Consider the following 20,704-nt stretch of genomic DNA (forward strand, 5'->3'; position numbering starts at 1 on the left):
TCTCAATGATTGTTCAACGTGAAGTTGATAAGAATGTGTTGGATAAAGTAGTCTATCAATGTCAATTAGATGAAATTGATTGATGATGCTGTTCAGGTCAACTATATCTGTACCGATTTTCTCTACCTGCTTAATCTATCAATTATTGAGAGAGGTATCAAAGTCTCAAACAATAATAATGGATTTGTCAATTTCTCTTTGCAGTATTATCAGTTTCTCTGTCCTGTATTTTGACACTCTGGTGTTAGGTATATAGGATTTTTATGTATTCTTGGAGAATTAACCACTTTATCATGATGTAATATACCTCTTTATCATGGTAATTTGTATGAAATTAATAGAGTTTTCTTTTGATTGGTGTTAACAGGGTATATATTTCTTCATCTTTTTATTTTTAACCTACCTCACCCTTTACTCTAAAGTGGTTTCTCTGTAGTTTTAATCTTTTGTTCCTTTCTGCCAGCCTCTGTGTTTTATTTAGTATAAACACATTCATATTTTAGACCATTCATATTTTATTTTATTTTTTTATTAATTTATTTATTTTTGTTACAGATGTTTCTCCTTTTCCCCCCACTGCTTCTCCCTCCTCCTCCCTCCCTGCCCTGTCCCCAGCTTTGTTGCCCATTGGTCATGCATACATGCATATAAGTTGTTTATCTCTCCCTCACCACCCCCTCCTCTGGGGATTGTCAGTCTGTACCCCACTTCCACGTCTCTGGGATTACCCCATTCCTCAGACTGTTATGTTCATTATATTTCAGAAATAAGTGAGATCATATGATACTTGTCTTTCTCTGTTTCACTTAGAATAATACTTTCCAGGTCCCTCCATGTAGTCTCAAAGGATAAGAAAACTTTCTTTCTTACAGCTGCATAGTACTCCATTGTGTATATGTACCACAGCTTTTTTATCCATTCATCTACTGATGGACACTTGGGCTGTTTCCAGATCTTAGTTATTGTAAATAGTGCTGCTACAAACATGGGGGTACATAGATTCTTTCTGATTGGTGTTTCAGGCTTCTTAGGGTATACAGTGATACCTCGGTTCTCGAACGCCTCGGTTTTCAACCAAATGGAGATTCGAGAAACTTTTGTCTCGGAATCCGAACAAATATTTGGAACTCGAACTTCCGAGTTGAGCCGAATGGCGTTCATTCGGCCCAGCGCGCCTTGCTTGCGTCATCAGTGTGAGTGCAGAGAGAGAGTCACGCTTTGTGGAGTCACGCTTTCCTATTGGTTTCATTGCTTCGGTTCTCGAACAATTCGGTTCTTGACCGTCCTCCTGGAACGAATTATGTTCGAGAACCGAGGTATCACTGTATTCCTAGAAGTGGCATCACTGGGTCAAATGGAAGTTCAATTTTTAATTTTTTGAGGAAACACCATATTGTTTTCCATAGTGGCTGCACCAGTCTGCATTCCCACCAGCAGTGTACTAGAGTCCCCTTTTCTCCACACCCTCACCAACACTGGTTGTTTGATGATTTGTTGATGGCAGCCATTCTGACAGGTGTGAGGTGATACCTCATTGTTGTGTTAATTTGCATCTCTCTGATGATTAGTGATGTTGAACATTTCTTCATATGCCTCTTAGCCATCTGTATGTCCTGTTTGGAGAGGTGTCTATTCAGCTCCTCTGCCAATTTTTAAATTGGGTTCTTTGTCTTCCTTTTGTGGAGTTGTGTGTGCACCCTCTATATATATTGGAAATTAACCCCTTATCTGATATATCATTGGCAGTTATGCTCTCCCATACAGTGGGTAGTCTTTCCGTTTTGATAATTGTATCCTATGCTGCGCAGAAGCTTTTGAGTTTGATGTAGTCCCATGTGTTCATTTTCTCCTTTGTTTCTATTGCCTTAGGTGATGTATCAGTGAAAAATCTGCTGTGTGTGATGTCTGAAATTTTGTTGCCTACTGTTTCTTCTAGGATTTTTATGGATTCATGAGTCACATTTAAGTCTTTTATCCATTTTGAGTTTATTCTTGTGTAGGGTGTAAGTTGATAGGCTAGCTTCATTTTTTATTTTTTTTGCATGTAGCTGTCCAATTTTCTCAACACTATTTATTAAAGAGGCTGTCCTTACTCCAGAGTATGCTCTTGCCACCTTTTGAGTATATTGCCTTGGGTCCATTTCTGGGTTCTCTGTTCTGTTCCACTGGTCTATATGCCTGTTCTTGTGCCAGTACCAGGCTGTTTTGATTACAGTGGCTTTGTAGTATAACCTGAAATCTGGTAATGTGATCCCTCCAACTTTGTTCTTCTTTTTCAAGATTGCTGTGGCTATTCGAGGTCTTTTTTGGTTCCATATGAAATTTGAAGTATTTGTTTTAATTCTGTGAAGTATGCCGTTGGTATTTTGATGGGGATTGCATTGAAACTATAGATTGCTTTGGGACATTTTAATAATGTTAATTCTTCCAATTCATGAACAGGGTATGTGCTTCCACTTTTTTATGTCTTTCTCCATGTCTTTTTTCAATGACCTGTAGTTTTCTCCGAATAGGTCCTTTATTTCTTTAATTAAGTTTATTCTTAGGTACCTTGATTTTTTTGCCGCGGTGTTAAATGAATTGTTTTCTTAGTTTCTCTTTCTGTGAGTTCATCATTGGTGTATAAGAATGCCATCAGGCCCTGGCCAGTTTGGCTCAGCGGTTAGAGCGTCGGCCTGCGGTCGGGAGAGACCCGGGTTTGGTTCCCGCTAAGGGCACGTACTTCGGTTGCAGTTTGTCCCCGGCCCTGGTTGGTCGTGCGGGTGGCGGCCACTCGATGTGTCCCTTCAAGTCGATGTTTCTCACTCTCTCTCTCCCTTCCTCTCTCTCCCTCCCATTCTATCTGTACAAAAAATGGAAAAATAAAAAAAAATAAAAAAGAATGCCATCAGTTTCTTGATATTAATTTTGTGTTCTGCTACTTTGCCAAATTTATTTATTAAGTCTAGTAAAATTTTGATGGAGTCTTTGGGGTTTTCTACGTATAGTATCATGTCATCTGCAAATAATGACAGTTTCACTTCCTCCTTTCCAATTTGGATCCCTTTTATTTTCTCTTCCTGTCTGATTGCTGTGGCTAAGACTTCCAGTACTATGTTAAATAAGAGTGGCAAAAGTGGGCATCCTTGTCTTGTTCCTGTTCTTAAGGGAAATGTTTTTAGTTTTTGTCCATTAAGTATGATGTTGGCTGTAGGTCTTTCATATATGGCCTTTATTATGTCAAGATATGATCCCTCTATTCCCACATTGCTGAACATTGTTATCAGAAATGAATGCTGGATTTTGTCAAAGGCTTTTTCGTCATCTATTGATATGATCATGTGGTTTTATTCTTCATTTTCTTTATGTGGTGTATCACATTTATTGATTTGTGAATATTGTACCAGCCTTGCATCCCTGGGATGAATCCCAGTTGGTCATGGTGAATAAGTTTTTTGCTGTATTGCTGGAGCCGATTTGCTAGTATTTTATCCTGGAATTTGGCATCTATGTTCATCAGGGATATTGGCCTGTAGCTTTCTTTCTTTGTAGTGTCTTTTTCTGGTTTTGGAATTAGAATTATACGGGCCTCATAAAACAAGTTTGGAAGTCTTCCTTCTTCTGGGATTTTTTGAAATAGTTTAAGGAGAATGGGTGTTAGTTCTTCTTTGAATGTTTGGTAAAATTCCCCTGTGAAGCCATCCAGGCCTGGGATTTTGTTTGCTGGGAGAGTCTTGATTACATCTTCAATTTCTTCTGTTGTTATTAGTTTGTTCAAGTTTTCTATCTTTTCCTGGTCCAGTTTTGGAAAACTATGTGTTTCTAGAAATTTGTCCATTTTGATTAGATTGTCAAATTTGTTGCCATATAGTTGTTCATAGTAGTTGTTAACGATCTTTTGTACTTCTGTGGTGTCAGTTGTTACTTCTCCTCTTTCATTTCTGATTTTGTGTATTTGGGTTCTCTCTCTTTGTTTCTTGGTGAGTCTAGCTAAGGGTCCATCAGTCTTGTTTATCTTTTTGAAAAACCAGCTCTTTGTTTTATTGATCCTTTGAATTGTTTTTTGGACTCTATGTCATTTATTTCTGCTCTGATATTTACTATTTCCTTCCTTCTACTTGCTCTGGGGTTTTCTTTTTGTTTGCTCTCTAGTTCTTTAAGTTGTGAGGTTAGATGGTCTATTAGAGATTTTTCTTGTTTTTTGAGGTAGGCCTGTAGTGCTATGAACTTCCCTCTCAGAACTGCTTTCGCTGCATCCCATAGATTTTGTGTTGTTATGTCTTCATTTTCATTGGTTTCCAGGAAGTTTTTAATTTCTTCCTTGATCTCCTTGGTAATCCACTTATTGTTTAATAACATGCTATTTCGCTTCCATGTGTTCAAATGTCTTTGCATGTTCTTGTTGCAATTGATTTCTAGTTGCATGCCATTGTGATCTGAGAAGATGCTTGATATGATTTCAGTTTTCTTGAACTTGTGGAGACTTAGTTTGTGTCCTAACATGTGGTCTATCTTTGAGAATGTCCCATGTGCACTTGAGAAGAATATGAATTCTGTAGTTTTGGGGTGTAATTCTGTAGATATCTATTAAATCCATTTGTAGACCATTCATATTTTAAATGATCATCAATATCATTGGATTAAAAATTTATCTCATTGTTTGTATTTTTGTGTCCCTTTTTATGTCTTTTTGGTTTTAATTGATCATGTTATATGATTCGATTATATTTTCTCTTTTAGAATATCAATTATACTTCTTTTTAAAAACACTTTTAGTGGTGACTTAGAGTTTGTTATATATATTTAAAAAAAAAAAACTAATATAGTCCACCTTCCAACAAAATTATACCAAGTCGTGTCTAGTGAGGGTACCTATGACAGTGTGGAGTATTCCTGATTCTGACTCCTATCTATCATGGCGTTATGCCACTCATTTCACATCTTCATATTTTATAAACACCTATTACAGTATATTTATTATCATTTGAAATGAACAATTATTTTTAGATAAAAAATAAGAAAAAAATAAGTGGTATTTTACTTATATTACTTCTCCAATGGTCTTCCTTTCTCCAGGTAAAATACACATTCATACTGCCACAGTTTTTAATCTCCCTGAGTATTTTTTTTTTAGAATTTGTCTTGCAGGGCAGGTCTGTAGGCCCTGCGGTGTCTGAGGCCTTATTTGTCTGGAAGTGTCTGTATTACTCTTCCACTTTGAAAGAATACTTTTTCTTGGATATAGAATTTGAGGAGGTTGGGGTCTTGTTTCAACATTTTAAATGTTTCATTTCACTCTTTTCTTGCTTGGATGGTTCAGAAGAGAAGTCCATTATAATTTGTTTTTGTTCTTTTATAGTTAAAATCGTCTACCAACCCTACACATCCCCCCACTCCACTTATTCCCAGCCCTTCCTGAAAGATTTTTTTAATGTTTGGTTTCTGGTCGTTTGAATATGATATATCTAAGTATAAATTTTTGGTATCTATTCTGTTTAGTGTTTTCTGAGTCACCTATATCTATAATTTGATGTCTCTCATTAATTTGGAACATTTGCAGCCAGTATCACTTTAAATGTTACTTCTCCTTCATTCTCTTTCTTTTCTTTCCATCATCCTCTGTGCAAATAAGAATTTTGCAATTACCCCAGAGATTGCACATTTCTGATTTTGTGTTTGGTCTTTTTTGTTATTGGCCTTCAGCAGTTTGAGAAGATCTATTGCTCCACCTTCAAGTTCACTCATTTCTTTGTTGGTTATGCCTTGTCTATTGGTGAGCCCATCAAACGTGTTTTTCAATTTTGTTACAGAGTATTACATTTCTAACATTTCCTTTTGATTCTTTTTTAGAGTTTTTGATCTCTGCTTTTATTACCCATTTATTCGTACTAGTTATCTACCTTTTCATTAAAGGCTTTAATGTATTAACCATAGGCATTTTAAATTCTGCATCTATTCCAAAATCTACTCATATGACGGTCTGATTCTGATGCTTGATTTGTCTCCTTAGATTACAGTTTTCTTTCTTTTTATAGACTTAAAAAAGAAAAAAACCTGTACCTGAGTTTCTAGGACGTTAGAGCAGGGCTTTCTGTTAAACTACCTAGGAGCCGGGCTGTTTTTGATACTTGCTGTCGCTGTAGGAACCTGCAGTTTCAGTATTCTAGTGGTCTTGATTTCGTCTCTTCTGCTGTTTTGGTCCTCAGTGCCTTACATCTCTTTTAGTTATAATCCACTCTTCTTAATCTGGAGCCCTGTTAGTGTTGTGTCAGGTGTGGAGGCGGGAAAATATAATCTTAATATAAAATTTTATTTTTTTTAGAAATCCTGTGTCCCTGGACAATGATCTTTATCAATGTTTCTTTGTCCTTGCACCCCTACCTGGCGCAGGAAGCCTATAGGAAGATGCAATGGGAGAAGTGTCCTTCCCCCAGGGTGTTTACAAGGTAACATGTTGGTAAAATCAACTCTCCTTTAGAGTAGATCTTTGCTATGAACAATGTTTGGTCACATTGCATAAGGTTTACTCTTTCTCTCCATCCACCAAAGCTATAAATTATCCTCCTTGGTTTTTCCCAGTGCAAACCTTGAGGGACTCATACAGGTAAAACCCATAAAAATGTGGGGACTCTCCTTAGCCTATGAGCCCAGGAATTTCTCCCTCTCCAGCTAGTTCACTCTCAGACTCAACAATCTGTCAAAATTATCATTTGACTGTTCCTATCCTTTGATGGCTCCACCAGCTCTACTCCAGGTAAGTAGAACTTGGCCATAATGTTCTGGATTCATCTTCTCTCATACACTTTCAGGGTGATCTTCTCCATACAATGCCAGTTCTTGGTAGATTCAAGAGAAGTAATTAATTTTCAGTTTCCTTTTTTCTATGTGTTGCAATGAATTCTCTATGTCTTCTTCTGCATCCTCTATGCATCTTCTCTCTTTTATTTCTAGTACTCCTACTCAGTTTAATTTACAGTCAACTCTCAGCAGGTTTTCTCTCTCTCTCTCTTTTTTTTTTCTAGTATGAGTTTTTATCCTCTTTGGAAATAATTTTTGAGGTACTTTGAATTTTTTAGCCTCACCTCACCCCTAGTACCCTTATATTTTCCACAGTGATTTTAATTTAGGTTTCATTTATAGATTAGAAGATGTGAAGTCTTTTTTCTCTCTTTTTAGTTTTGATTGTGTTTTTCAGATCCACTTGCTGAAACTTCTACTTCCAACTCTTGTTTTGTTTTTTGTGTGTTTTTTTTGTGTGTGTGTGACTGAATAGACACTTTATGGGCTCTCTCACTAAACTTGAGGACCATCGCACTAGCTTTTTCCTGCCCTGTGGTCTTCTCTGCTGCTATTCATCTCAATCGGGTCTTGCTGGTGTCAGTATCTTTACCTCACATGTTCATAATCCGGACCAGGAGATATAGAGATAACATTTCACGGAATTTATGTACAATGTGATCATGGCTTCAGTTTTTTGTTTGTTTACATTTGTTTTATGGTTGCTCTATCAATATTCATGAACACATTTAGTGAGATTAAATAACAATTCAAACACAATCATCTAGTCACACACAGAACCTATTGATTTATCATATCAGGACCCTTTATTTTATTTTGTAAAAATAAAAGTCAATATAGCAGTTTGGATGATAATTGCTAACTCCTGTGACTAGACTAGGAAGTAAACAATTTTACTTTGAAATAATTTTAGACTTAGAGAAAAAAATGAAAAAAGTAATAGTATGGTGTTCACTTACATACTTCATATAGTATTTCCTAAAGTTAACATAACCACAATATAATTATTAGGTAAAACAAAAATTATCATTGTTGCAGTGATATTAACAAAACATAAGACCTTATTTAAATGCCAATCCATTTTTTACCTAATGTCCTTTTTGTGTCCCAGAACTGAGCAGTGCGTTCCTCTGTATCTCCTTTGTTTCCTCCAATCTGTACCAGTTTTTTAATATTTGTGATTTATTTAATCTTGACTTTTGAAAAGTACTAGTAAGTTTCTTTCTTCAAAATCTCTCTCAATTTTAGTTTTCAGATATTTTCTCATGAGTAGATTAAAGTTATAGATTTTTACAAGAATGATACACAATGAAGCAGTGTTTGTCTCAGTGTGTCTTATTGGAAGAACTTTATGTTAATATGTGTTATTACTAATGATCTTGTTGACTCATCACTTGTTTTTTAGAGTCTCTTCACTGTAACAATGTTTTCCTTTTGTAATTAATGAATATCATAGCACTGTACTTTAAAACTATGCAAATATTCTGTTACATTGATTTTAATATCTACTGTGGCAGTTTGGTTGCAACAATAATTATTACAGTGAAAATTATATTTTAATTTAATTTACATTTTGAGATATTTCTTTTTCTTGCTGTAAAGGTCATTTTGAATTATGTAAATAAAAATACCATGTCAATGTCAGCCCTTGACCACTTTATGAATGTTTAATTTTCTTTATTTTCTTCCATATTTTCACTGATTTTGACCTCTTTAAAATTCCTGTTCTTAAATACTTAAATATACTTAAATAACATTAAAAAATTTATTAAGAATTAGTAATATTAAGCAATTTAACAACATAAAAATAAATGGAGGAAACAAAAAATTGATGGTAATAATAGGAAACCAAACAAATTTATAGAATAATATTTGTGTAATAGTATTAAAAAATTAACAAACATTTGGGCTAAAATCAAGGTGAATAGTGAGACACCATGTGTTTCAATCCAATTTCTCAGCACTAGCTATCAACAAACAATACTTTTCACCTGCAGCAGCCTGTTTTCATTTTGACATGACCATGGAGTGAATTTACTCGATGCTTTATGAACCCAAAATTCAAATCATTTAATTCTTTAAAGAAATATTTTTTTTTCTATTTTTCAAGACTTCTCATGTACATACACAAAATTTTCACATAAAAATGGTATTCTACTGGCTATAATTCACAAGCTCAACAATGGTTTTGAGCGTACAAATATTCAAAATGTTTACTTGTAAATCCTAAAATACATTTACCAATCTGGGAAAAAAATACAGTGTTTACCATAAGACTTTACCTGATCCTACTATATTGCTACATAGCCTCAGTAGTACACAAATATATCTGTATGTTAAAAACAGTCTGAGTAAATGATTTTAGGAAATTGAAATTAGAATTTTTTAAATTCTCACCCGAGGATATTTTTTCATTTTTTGTTCAGATAGAGTGGGAGGAAGAGAGAGAGAGAGAGAGAAACATCGACGTGAAAGGGACACATTGAGTGACTGCCACCCGCAAGACCCAACCAGGGCCAGGGACAAACTGCCACAGAGGTACGTGCCCTTAGTGGGAACCGAACCCAGGTCTCTCTGGACCGAAGGCTGAAGCTCTAACTGCTGAGCCAAACCGGCCAGAGTGAAATTAGATTTTTTTTTTTTTAAGTTTTTCCTTTATTGATTTTAGAGAGAGAGGAAGGGAGAGAGAGATAGAAACATCGATGAGAGAGAACATTGATTGGCCGCCTCCTGCATGCCCCTCAATGGGGATTTGGCCCACAAACTGGGTATAGGTCCTGACCAGGAATCAAACTGGAGACCTCTTGGTGCATGGGTTGATGCTCAACCACTGAGCTACACCGGCCAGACCGAAATTAGATTTTTAAGTACCAAATCTTTTTGAGAAAAGTTGCTCTTTGTATGTTGTCTATTTTTACATCATATCATCTATTTTTCTGGCTGATGAAAATGATCAATAACTTATGAGCTCTAAATTTTCTCCCAAATTCAATATGGTGATATCCTTTGATCACTGTCATTAGGGGTCATTTTAGTCACAGTAATAAAACATTGCTTTCAGGAATATTCATGAGTGCTTGTTCTAAACTAAATTCTTAAAACTACAATTTTTAAAATTATTGCATTTTGAAATGAGTATAGATTTGGAAAAAGTTATTAAAACATAGTGCAAAGAAGTCCTGTGTGCCCTTCAACCAGTTTCCAATCGGAATATCTGACACAACTGTAGAACATCAAAACCAGGAAATTGTTATATGTTATTAAAATCCACAGAGTTTATTCACTTTTTATTATTTTCATGTATGTGTTGTGTTTGTGTGCGATTTTATTACATGAATAAATACATGTAACTGCCACCATCAAGGTCCAGACTACCTCAGTCTCCATAAACACATTCCCTCTGCTACCGTTTTATAATCACATTCACTCTTTTCCTCTGTTGTCCTCAAACTCTGGCAACTACTAATCTGTACTCGCCTGTGTAATTTTGCCATTTCCAGACTCTCACATGGGCTCGGGCTGCAGGCACAACGTTTGGGGAACCATATCCAGGACAAGAGCTGCAGGCGAACCCAGAGCCGAGCCATCCCCACCCTTGCCAGGAGGTCCTCCGTGAAGACGTGCCGCTGCCATGCTGCAAGGGCAGCACCACCGGGGAGGTCATCTGTGGCCAGAAATTCTTGATGGAGAGTAGGAATACCTCTGTGGCCAACCTTACCCCTCCCACGGTACCTGTACCACATTCTCAGAGCCACCAGTGCTGCCGGTGATGGGCCCTCCAGGGGAGCCACCTCACCAGGAGCCCAGAAGATAAACCAGCAGGCAGTGAAGAGCCACAGTTTGAGATGGACATTTAAAGAACCAGCCACCAGATTGAAAAAAGTCACATCCCAGATCTTTTATGAAAGCTAGCATTCCGGGCAGGTACTGGGCACAGCACTGGCCATCCTAGGTCTTCCCCAGTCACTCAGCATGCATGTGTGTTCCTCCTTCTTCCTGGTGAACACCCGCAGATGCCTCCTTCCGCTGTGGCAGGAGCTACCAACACAAGGGGAATGGCCGCAGCACAGGGCCAGGGATGATCTGACTCTTCCAGCCCCGTCTTCGGGGGCACACCCTCCCCTTCCTTGGACCGGTGAGCAGTGGGAAAGCTCCCTTCTCCTTCCTTCTCCAAGAGAGGAGATAAAAGCCGTCTTCACCTTAGGGCAAGGGGGTGGGATGAAGTGGAAAACGTTTTCTAAATGAATTCATTAATGATGTAACATTTTGGGATTGACTTTTATCTCTCAATATAATTAGCCAGGAATCTATTCAAGTTGTGTGAACCTATACTTTCTTTGTATTGCCCAGTCGTATTACATAATATGGATGTATCAGTTTATTTAACTGTTTATTTGTTGAAAAGCATCAGAACATATTACATTTTAGGGCTGTTATAAATAAATCTACTGTACAATTTTTGTGTATGTGAATATATGTTATCATTTCTCTAGGTTAATGCCAGGAGGGTAATTGTTGGGTTGTATGCTTACATTTTTAAGAAATGACCAATTTTACTCAATTCTAAAATAAAACTATTTTTTTAAGTTTTGTTTATGCAAATTTCAGAATATGCTGATAAGTTTCTTTTTGTTATTATTTATAGATCAACTTGGAAAGAAATTGAATCTTTATTGTGTTAAATCTTTTAATCCATAAACTTGGTGTGTCACATACAATTATTTAGATCACCTTTGATTACTTTCATTTGCATTTTGTAGTTTTTGGCATATCAAACTTGTACTTCTTTTGTTATATTTATACATAAGTATTTCATTATTTGAGCAATTGTAAATTTTATTATGAGTTTAATTTAGGTCTTTACATACTCATTGAGAGCATATATAGAAATACAACTGAATTTTGTATATTGAATTTACATTACAGTTTTTGAAATGTTTGTGCCTATTTCTTGGAATTTTCTACATATACTATCAAATAAGGATAGTTTATTTTCTCTCCAATCTCTATGCTTTTTATTTTCTTTTTGCCTAATGCCTGGACTAGGGCTTCTAGAACTGTGCAGAGTAAGAGAGATGACAACAAATAGACCCCAAAGAAAACGGCAGGTCATTGATCATTACATACATTAGCTTCAGGGTTAGTCAATGTCCTTTTTTGAGCTTAGGAAGTTTCTCTCTATTTCTAATTTACTCAGAGTTTTAATTATTAATGGTTGTTGATTTTGTCAAATATCTTTTTGATATCATTTCATATAATCATGTGACTTTTCTGCTTTAACATATTAATATGGCAAAATATATTGCTTGATTTTTGAATACTGAACCCACCTTGGGTCTCTGAAATAAAACTCACTTGATCACAGTATATAGTTATTTTATATATTGCTGAATTTTGTTGGCTATACATTTTTTTAGCATTTTTACATCTATATTCAGGAGGAATACTGGTATGCATCCCCCCGCCCCCTTCACTGCCCTTTTTTGATTTTGGAATCAAGATAATATTGGATTATAAAATGAAATGGCATATAATTTCTCCTCTTCTATTTTTCTCAAAGAGACTGTGTAGAATTGGTGTTATTTACTTTGCAAATTTTTAGTAGAGATCTCTGGTCCAAGCATCTGCATTTGGAGATTTATCTGTGAGAGTATTTTCTGACTACAAATTAATTTTTTTAATAAATACAGACAACTTGATAATGGTTCAGTTTTGGTAGTTTGCATTTTTTTAAAATATCTGTTTTTACTGATTTTAGAAAGAGAAGAAAGAAAGGGAGAGAAACATCATGAGACAGAAACATCTATCTGCTGCCTCCTGAACGCCCCCTACTGGAGATTGAACCTGCAACCGGAGCATGTGCCTCAATCAGGAATTGAACTAGCAACCTCTAGGTGTATGGGACAAAGTTCAACCTACTGAGCCATACCGGCTAGGGCGGTAGTTTGCACTTCTTAAGAAATTTCTTATTTTTTTATCACAGTGGTAGAATGTATATGTTGCCACTTGAATATCTTTCTGTTTCATTTGAACTTCAGTTTTTCTTTTATTTAATTTCTAAATATAATTCCATAATCATCCAAGGTAAACATATTTTGAATCTATATTGTATGCTTGCATTTTTAAGCATCATTTTGTAGTCATCTGAATTCTTCCATTCTAGAGACTCCACAGATCCTACTTCTTATCCGTCTATGAAGAAAACCAAGAAATTATTTTATGCATTATGTTATCAGAAAACTATATTTCATACTGCCGGGTCATAACAAAAACACACTTTCAAAATAATTTTAAGAAAAACCCCAAGGCAAAGTTGTTCTGTTTAAAGTGTCTGGGAAGTACAAAAATGCAACACGAACCATAAATGTAGGTTGATTACGTTATGAAGCCAACATTCTTCTGTAGTTTTTATTTCAATTTCTACACAATAACTTGAAAATCAAAAAGCCTTTGCCATCAAGAAAAATTACAAAATGTCTAACACAAAATAGAGAAACCTTTCTTTCTTTGAAAGTTACGTTGCTTTCCTGTTTAAAACATATTTGTCTCTTTAATGCTCTCGTTTAAACTTAATGTTAAATATGTATTGTGTCTCTACATGTTGCATAGAGAATTTTTCTAAATTTTTTAAATTGAAATTTACAAATAGGGAAAAATGTCTGTCCAAATATTCTCAATATTGTATTCAATACCAATATGTTAAATTTGAAAAAGAAATGTAACACTTAAATGAACTAAAAACAAACTGAAAAAAAAATGATAATGGTGAAGGATAAGTAATCTACACAAGGGTGACGTTTCTAACTACAGAGCTTTTTGCTTAGAGAGTAAAAATAAAATAGTGGATTAATAAAAATGCATGCCCATAAAAATGATGCTAAAAGAAATTCCATAATAAAATCAAAATTGGTAAAAGGGTATTTATTTGATGGTAAAACACTAAAAAACAAAATACTTAACTAATTTTTGTCATCATTTCCCTACTCCTTAAATAAGATATGTGTGAGAAAGTAATGTTAGATGTTCATCTTATTTCCCCTCCTTTATTTTTCCACTGTGACCTAAAAATTGAAACTAAATCCTTGTATTAGTTTGCAATAGTGACAAAAATGCTGTGACAAAAACAAAAGAAACAAACAACAAAAAATGACCCATTCCAAAAGTCACCATTTAATACCAATAATCACTTCTTCTCATGCATTTCTAGATCAACTGAGGGTCGATTGGTCTAGATTGGGTTTAGTTTGTGGCTCTGCTGAGCTTTACGGTGTCCTCACATGTGTCTGGGGGCAAAGTAGGGAATCCGTTTGGGTTCCCATCTAGATTTTGCTCAGGTGGAGCAGTGTCAATCTGTTCCATGAGCCTTTCTCCCCCCCCCCCCCCGAGAAAGCAGACTGCACCCCGCATCTGGGCACGTATTGCAGATTCCAGATGCTCTGGGATAGGTGCAATAGCATCATTTTCCAAGCCTGAGCTTTCTTCTCCTTCTTTCCTTCTCCTTCTCCTTCTCTCTTTGGAGTGCTTACCTGACATTGTGTAAAGCAGAAACACAATGTATTATGAAACACATAAAGTATGTAAACAAACAGAGAGTCATGCAGCCTCAGACACTTCACCTCTACTGAGTTTGCTTCTTGAATAACCATACCAAGAGCACATTACCTAACTGCACTTTGAGTTTAAGGGTAGGGAACTACATTCCACCCAAGTAGTATGGCAAAGATGGGAGAAAATGAAAACATTATGGTTGTACTCCTTTGAGAGGGAAGAGTCTCCTTGGCCAAGACTGATCTGGCCTTGCATAGAGCCCTATGAAAAACTGCTGCAACCAAGATAAGACAATCAATTCATGGAGTGTTGTACATAACAAAGCATCTATCGTACTATATATTAGCCACAAATCAAGGCTTAGGCCTTAGTGCCAGAAGAGGGGACCGATGTTGCTTCAACTATGAATATTCAGCTGGCAAAATAGGGCTGAAGCCAAGATCCTGTCATTTCGTATTGCTGTTGGAACTAGCCCCAGGTAAGGACAAGGAAATGACTGCTGTTTCAAAAATCATGCAGCATAAACTGTCCATTTTAAAAGTAAAAATCTCTTTCCTAGACACTGACATCCTTCTCTGCTACCCACAAATGTCATGGAAAACAGAGACCAGTCCTTCTACAATTATTTCTCTCTCCTTGTATGCTCTGTTTGTGTATATTCCCTGGAAAATGTATCTATGTTTCTCCCCTAGCTAATTACAACTCCTATTTTAAGAACAAATTACTCCACTATGTCATTCAGTCCACTCTGACTCTGGCTTACCTCGGCTTCTCCAAAGCTAGGACTAGTGGTCTTTTATTTGCTTTTGTTTCAATATGGGTTTTCCTGTCTCAGAGCATTTGTAACATTAATGTGTGAGTAAGACTGTTCACTTGTTTGCATGTTTATTTATATACTGCATTTTCCGTTCTCCCATAATCAGCTAGTTGATGTCAACAAATTTGTTCACAACCCTTATATTCTTAGTGGCTCTCAGAGTACCTGAAAAATACTTGGAGCTCAATATATTTGCGTCGAATGCAGTGGATTGTTTCCTCTTTTTTGAGCACTTATTTGTGTCAGCCACCAAGCTGCTGAGTGGTTTGGATACATACTCATATCACGTTGCTCAGCTAGCTCAGTATACTTTCATTATCTGCCTAGTGTCTATGCCGGCTCCCTTTCTGTCACCAGAGACCCCAGTTTATTGGGATCCCCAGCACACTAAGTCCTTGCTGACCTTAGCTGACCATTGTTGTTTCAGAACAATTGCCTGCGAGTGGTTTAAGTGTGAGATGTGTGATGCAATTCTGTATCGAGAGAAACAGTGGAGGCTTTTAGCAGAGCTCCTGGAAAGGGTTTATCTGACCTCATAAAGCAGTGGAGTAAAAGACTGACTCCTAGAATTGCTACACCATCTGGGATGGAGAAAGATGTCTGGACCAGTTGGAATGTTAAAATAGTAAAACAGAAAAACAACAATGAAAGCAAAGTGGGTCCCTGAAAACACAAATGAGTTATAGAATTAAACTCTGGAGGCACTCTTATATCAGATCTTCTGATACTATGTAACAATTTTCTTTTCTTTGCCAATGAAGGTACTGTACACTTAATTCCATTATTGTTACCCACGTTGTATACATGGAGATTTCGAACTCCAGAGTTTAGGTAAACCGTCTATTTAGGCAGCAACTAAACAAGAATTCAGATCCAAGTCTCTTGCTCCAAGACTGTTGATGTCCATGGCCCAGTAGAATGTGTGAAGCATCCCAGCAAGCCAGTAGGTAGCTGGACTAATTCCAATGCTATGTATTCCATTTTCTAAGCACAGATACACAAGACATACCCCAAAATAGTGTGTCTCATACATCTCTAGAAATCTCACCTAGTTATTTCACTAAATGGATATCAATATGAAAATTACCTCAATCATCACTGTTAATAATTTTTAACAATCTGTTTTTAACCTAACACATAATGCAGTTTGTATCCTTGGCTAGCCTGGGCATACATGATTTATTTTAAAAATAACATTTAAAAGAAATATTTTAATTATGACTATCTATTATGTGAATAATGAGGCTAATTATGTACTTTGTAATGTAGTAAGACTCCCAAAGTAGATTTATCCATAACAGTTGATACGACTCGATAAAGGGAAATACGAGGAGGATCACTGAGACTTTGTGTATAAGGTTCTGGTCATCCAATGTATAGTCATTAAGGGTACATTACTCCCTATAGATAATAAAAATGGTGCTCTACAGAGCAAAATAGATAAACTCTAAAAGAGTTTATGCATGGAAAAAATAAACCAGATAAATCACTTCACATTTTAGAAAGATACAAATGTTAAGAAAAACAAATTTAAAACTAGGAAGCTCATCAGAATTAGAAGGCAGCAAAAATGTATCAAGGAGATATATGCAATAAAATATTATAGCCATATCTCTTTTTCAAGTGATCATAAATCAAATACTAAAAGGAAGACCAGGCTGTTTAGTGGAAGTACATGGCAGACTGGTTATAAATTTAGGATATACGTCAAATAAGAAAGAGAAGAAAGACAATTTTACACATAGTTAACTGTATGAAAAGGTCTGCTTCTGAGAAATGATATTAACTCCATGGCAGTGCTGATCACAGTGTAAATGGATCATCCAGAAAGCAAAGGGTTTCTATTAGACTGTGGCTGGTTCTCAACTTCCAAGCAAGAAGCAGAAATTGCATTTGCAGTATTCCCCAGAGCGTTTCTTACTTCTATCACTTTGGTCTTGGCTGCACTGACGGTACTGCTTTGCACAGTTCTTTGCTTTATGAAAAGCTCAAAGAAGGTAATTGAGTACAAGGGAAGAAAGAATTCACTTCAAGGTTATGCTCAAACTATTTAACACTGAATTCAACAATGAGAAATCTGCTGGTTGGAAGCAAAGTTGCACTAAGCAAAATAGATGAGCTCTTGGAGGTAAATGGTAGAGTTCTGTATAGGCACTGGACACTCACAAAAGAATAGCTGTTAGATGCAGGCGAGTAATGGAACTGTTCTCTGTAGACTAAACAATAGTAAAAGAAGTACAGCCAGAATAAGAGTTTTTAAAAAGTACACGTCAAATTTTCAATAATCAATATTCAAGAACTATATATGTAAATCCCTATGTGTATGAATCAGTGGTGGAGTATTATATATCACTCCTTCTAAATGATTAATGAACAAAAGGTACAATAAACACAGTGTTTTCTGTTTAGCTAATGGCTTTTCTACTACAAATGTAGTACTAGTACCAATAGAGGTTCTAGTAAATCTAAGAAAAAAGGGTGAAATGAGATAATTAAAGGAAGAAATAATGTTAAATTGAGATATGAATCGTCTTTCCCAAACTCTCATCAAATATCTCAGTTTGTCGTAGAAACAAACTTTTATATGGAATAAAGCCCGTTCCCTGATGGTTGCAGAAAAAGTTTGAATGCCGTTTGTTCTATATCATTTGATTATTAAAAGAATTCAATTTTTAAAGAATCTTACCTTGTGTTAAAATCCAAATGAACACACTATTTTGCAACTCACATAATGGATGATGTAATGTGCAATTTTACGTTTTCAAAAGCCACACAAATAAACCTGCCCTTGAAGGGACTGTTACACATTTAGAAAAAGTCAGCTATCAGAACAGAGCCCATTGGCATTTCACCTTTAGAAGAACGAACAATTGCCTGCACCAGCAATGCAGACTGACTATGGAACCCTTGAAAGAAACTGGTATGGGGCAACTATAATGAAACCTTATTAATGGGTTCAAAATAGGCAGGATATCCTCCTGAGGTATCAAAGTCAGTATATTGAAATAGCATGACTGATAACAGCAGCTTGTCCATTGCATTGAAATCATTGACAGTTGAGCCTAAAAGGAGCCTGATACTTTAATTTATAGCAACATTAAAAGGATTGAGTAACTGGTGTGACTCAGTGGTTGAGCGTCAACCCATGCACCAAGTGGTTGTTGGTTCAATTCCCAGGTTGGGGGCCCAATCCCCAAATTGGGGGCATGCAGGAGGCAGCCAATCCATGTTCTCTCTCATGTTCTCTCCATGTTCTCTCGATGTTTCAATCTCTCTTTCTCTCCCTTCCTCTCTCTCTAAAATCAATAAAGAAAAAAATAAAAAAGAATTGAGTAAAGCCCAGCTGGTGTGACTCAGTTGGTTGAGCATCCTCCCATGCACCAGGAGGTCGCTGGTTTGATTCCTGGTCAGGACACATGGCCAGGTTTTAGGTTCAATCCCCAGTAGGGGGCCTGCAGGAGGCAGCTGAATAACGTTTCTCATAGATGTTTTTATATCTCTCTCCCTTCCGCTCTCTAAAATCAATAAAAAATATATTTTTAAAAAGAGTGCATAAAATTAAATTAAAAGCAAACATGCCGACGCCATCAAAGTTTGAGCAGCCTTCCAGTTATTCTGTTGTAACCGTTTTTGTCCCTGATGTGTTCTAGGCGATCAGTGCCCATTTGTGTGCTCACACATGTGTGCATGGGTGTGGGGGGCAGGTTTGTAGGTCAATGCCACTAGTAAATTTTCACCACCAACAGTTTGAAAGTCTAAACTGTTCCAAGTGAAAAAGTAAAATTCCCTAATATGGAGGCGATTTCAATTTCATTTAATGCAGTATGTTTGGGAGTGGGGAGAGAGGGAGAATAAAACTTAGCTTATCATGTCAGTCTACCTTGAATTCATACCGAGCTTTCAAGTAGAGGCATGCAAATTTCTGTGCTTATACATATTTTAACAGCCTAAATATAAGACTATAATTAGAATTACTATTACTATTTATTTTGCATGGATAGTGTTTCTTTTATACTAAGCAGAGATGATTTTTAAATTGCTGGCATAATTTGATGACAGTAGTAAGAAACTCAAAGCTAATTAAAGACTTATTAGATTATCACTGGAACATTAAGCTGTCCCTTCTCACCTTTAATAAAACATATCAGCTCAGTGATAGATTTATAGAACCAGTATTTTACAATTAGAACTACTTTTGTGGAGAAAATGTGTGTAAAAGAAGAGCAACATTTTGTGTGTGTTATTTATGATCTGAATGCTCCTTGAAGGACATTTCATGTTTTCACTTAGAATATCAATATTTATCTTTTTATTTTTTAACAAAACTCTAATGATTAAGCAAAACTTGTTTTTCCAACAAATTTTTCTAACCTGGCAAACAGGACCAAGATGGAATGTTTACTCACTAAGACTTCTCATATTCAAAGTCAAAATGTTGGGCTTCCATGGAGTGATTTTATAGCTATGTGAAATCACAAAATGTTACAATCTCTGAGCCTTCAGGTCCTCATTTGTAAAGTGTATGTTCCTGGGAGACATATTTGAAACTCAAAAGTGTTTCTATTTTTTTTTTTGACACAAATGTTTCCTCCCTGTTACAGAGGGGAAACATGGGAGAGGAGAATAAACAGTGAGTTTACATGGAGGGGGACACCGTAATCGGTTTCCATTGATTGGAATCTCCAGACAGAGAGGATGTCAAGTCTCTATTCAGAAAATGGACTTACTGTCCTAAAAAGAAAGCTAGCCACTAGTCCAATGAACGATAAAGATTTCAGTATTAATTCACAAGTAAATTCATTGTTTTCCTTTTATATTCTACATGTTACATGTTAGCATTTTGCCTAAAGTATGAGATTAATGTCAGTAAAATCTGTTCTTCCCTTCACAAAGCATGATTATGTAATAAGAAGTAACACAAAAAAATAGGTCTTAAAGTGCTAGAGTTTGATGTTATTATGCATCCTTTTGAGAGAGTTAATATAAGGAAAGCAATTACCATCAAAGTAGAGGTTTAAGACTTGCCTAAGACAGGGGAATTCAAGTCATTAAGAACGTGAGGTAAAATCTTGATCTAACCAATACTACTGTTATATGGATACTACATTGTAAATGTTGAATAAATAAAAAGTTACCTTACTGCTGAGAGTAAACTTGGTCTTGAATATAAACATAATGAATCAGTACCATAAACCTTATACATTTCTTCTAGCCTATAAAAATATGTTTGTTTGTATTATAATATTAAAAATGTAACCTAGGTGTTTATTTTATAGAGTATTATATTCTTACCATAGTGCTCATGTTTCACTTTCAGAAAAGGCACATGTGTCAGGAGTAATAAATAGAGGGTTGTTAAAAGAAGCGGAGGATAATATGTCATGTTAGAAGTGTGGATTGAAGGACTGTGGATAGTGTTCATTTACAGGAGAGGTGACTCATGTTTAGACTAAATAACATGATAAAGCTTATTATTATGGGTCATGGTAAGTATTTGCAATTAATTCTATAGCAAGTAAACATTTTTTGATGGAAGGTCGTAATTCTTTTACATGTTGATTT

The sequence above is a fragment of the Molossus molossus genome, unplaced genomic scaffold, assembly GCF_014108415.1.
Source record: "Molossus molossus isolate mMolMol1 unplaced genomic scaffold, mMolMol1.p scaffold_m16_p_5, whole genome shotgun sequence".
Classification (NCBI taxonomy): domain Eukaryota; kingdom Metazoa; phylum Chordata; class Mammalia; order Chiroptera; family Molossidae; genus Molossus; species Molossus molossus.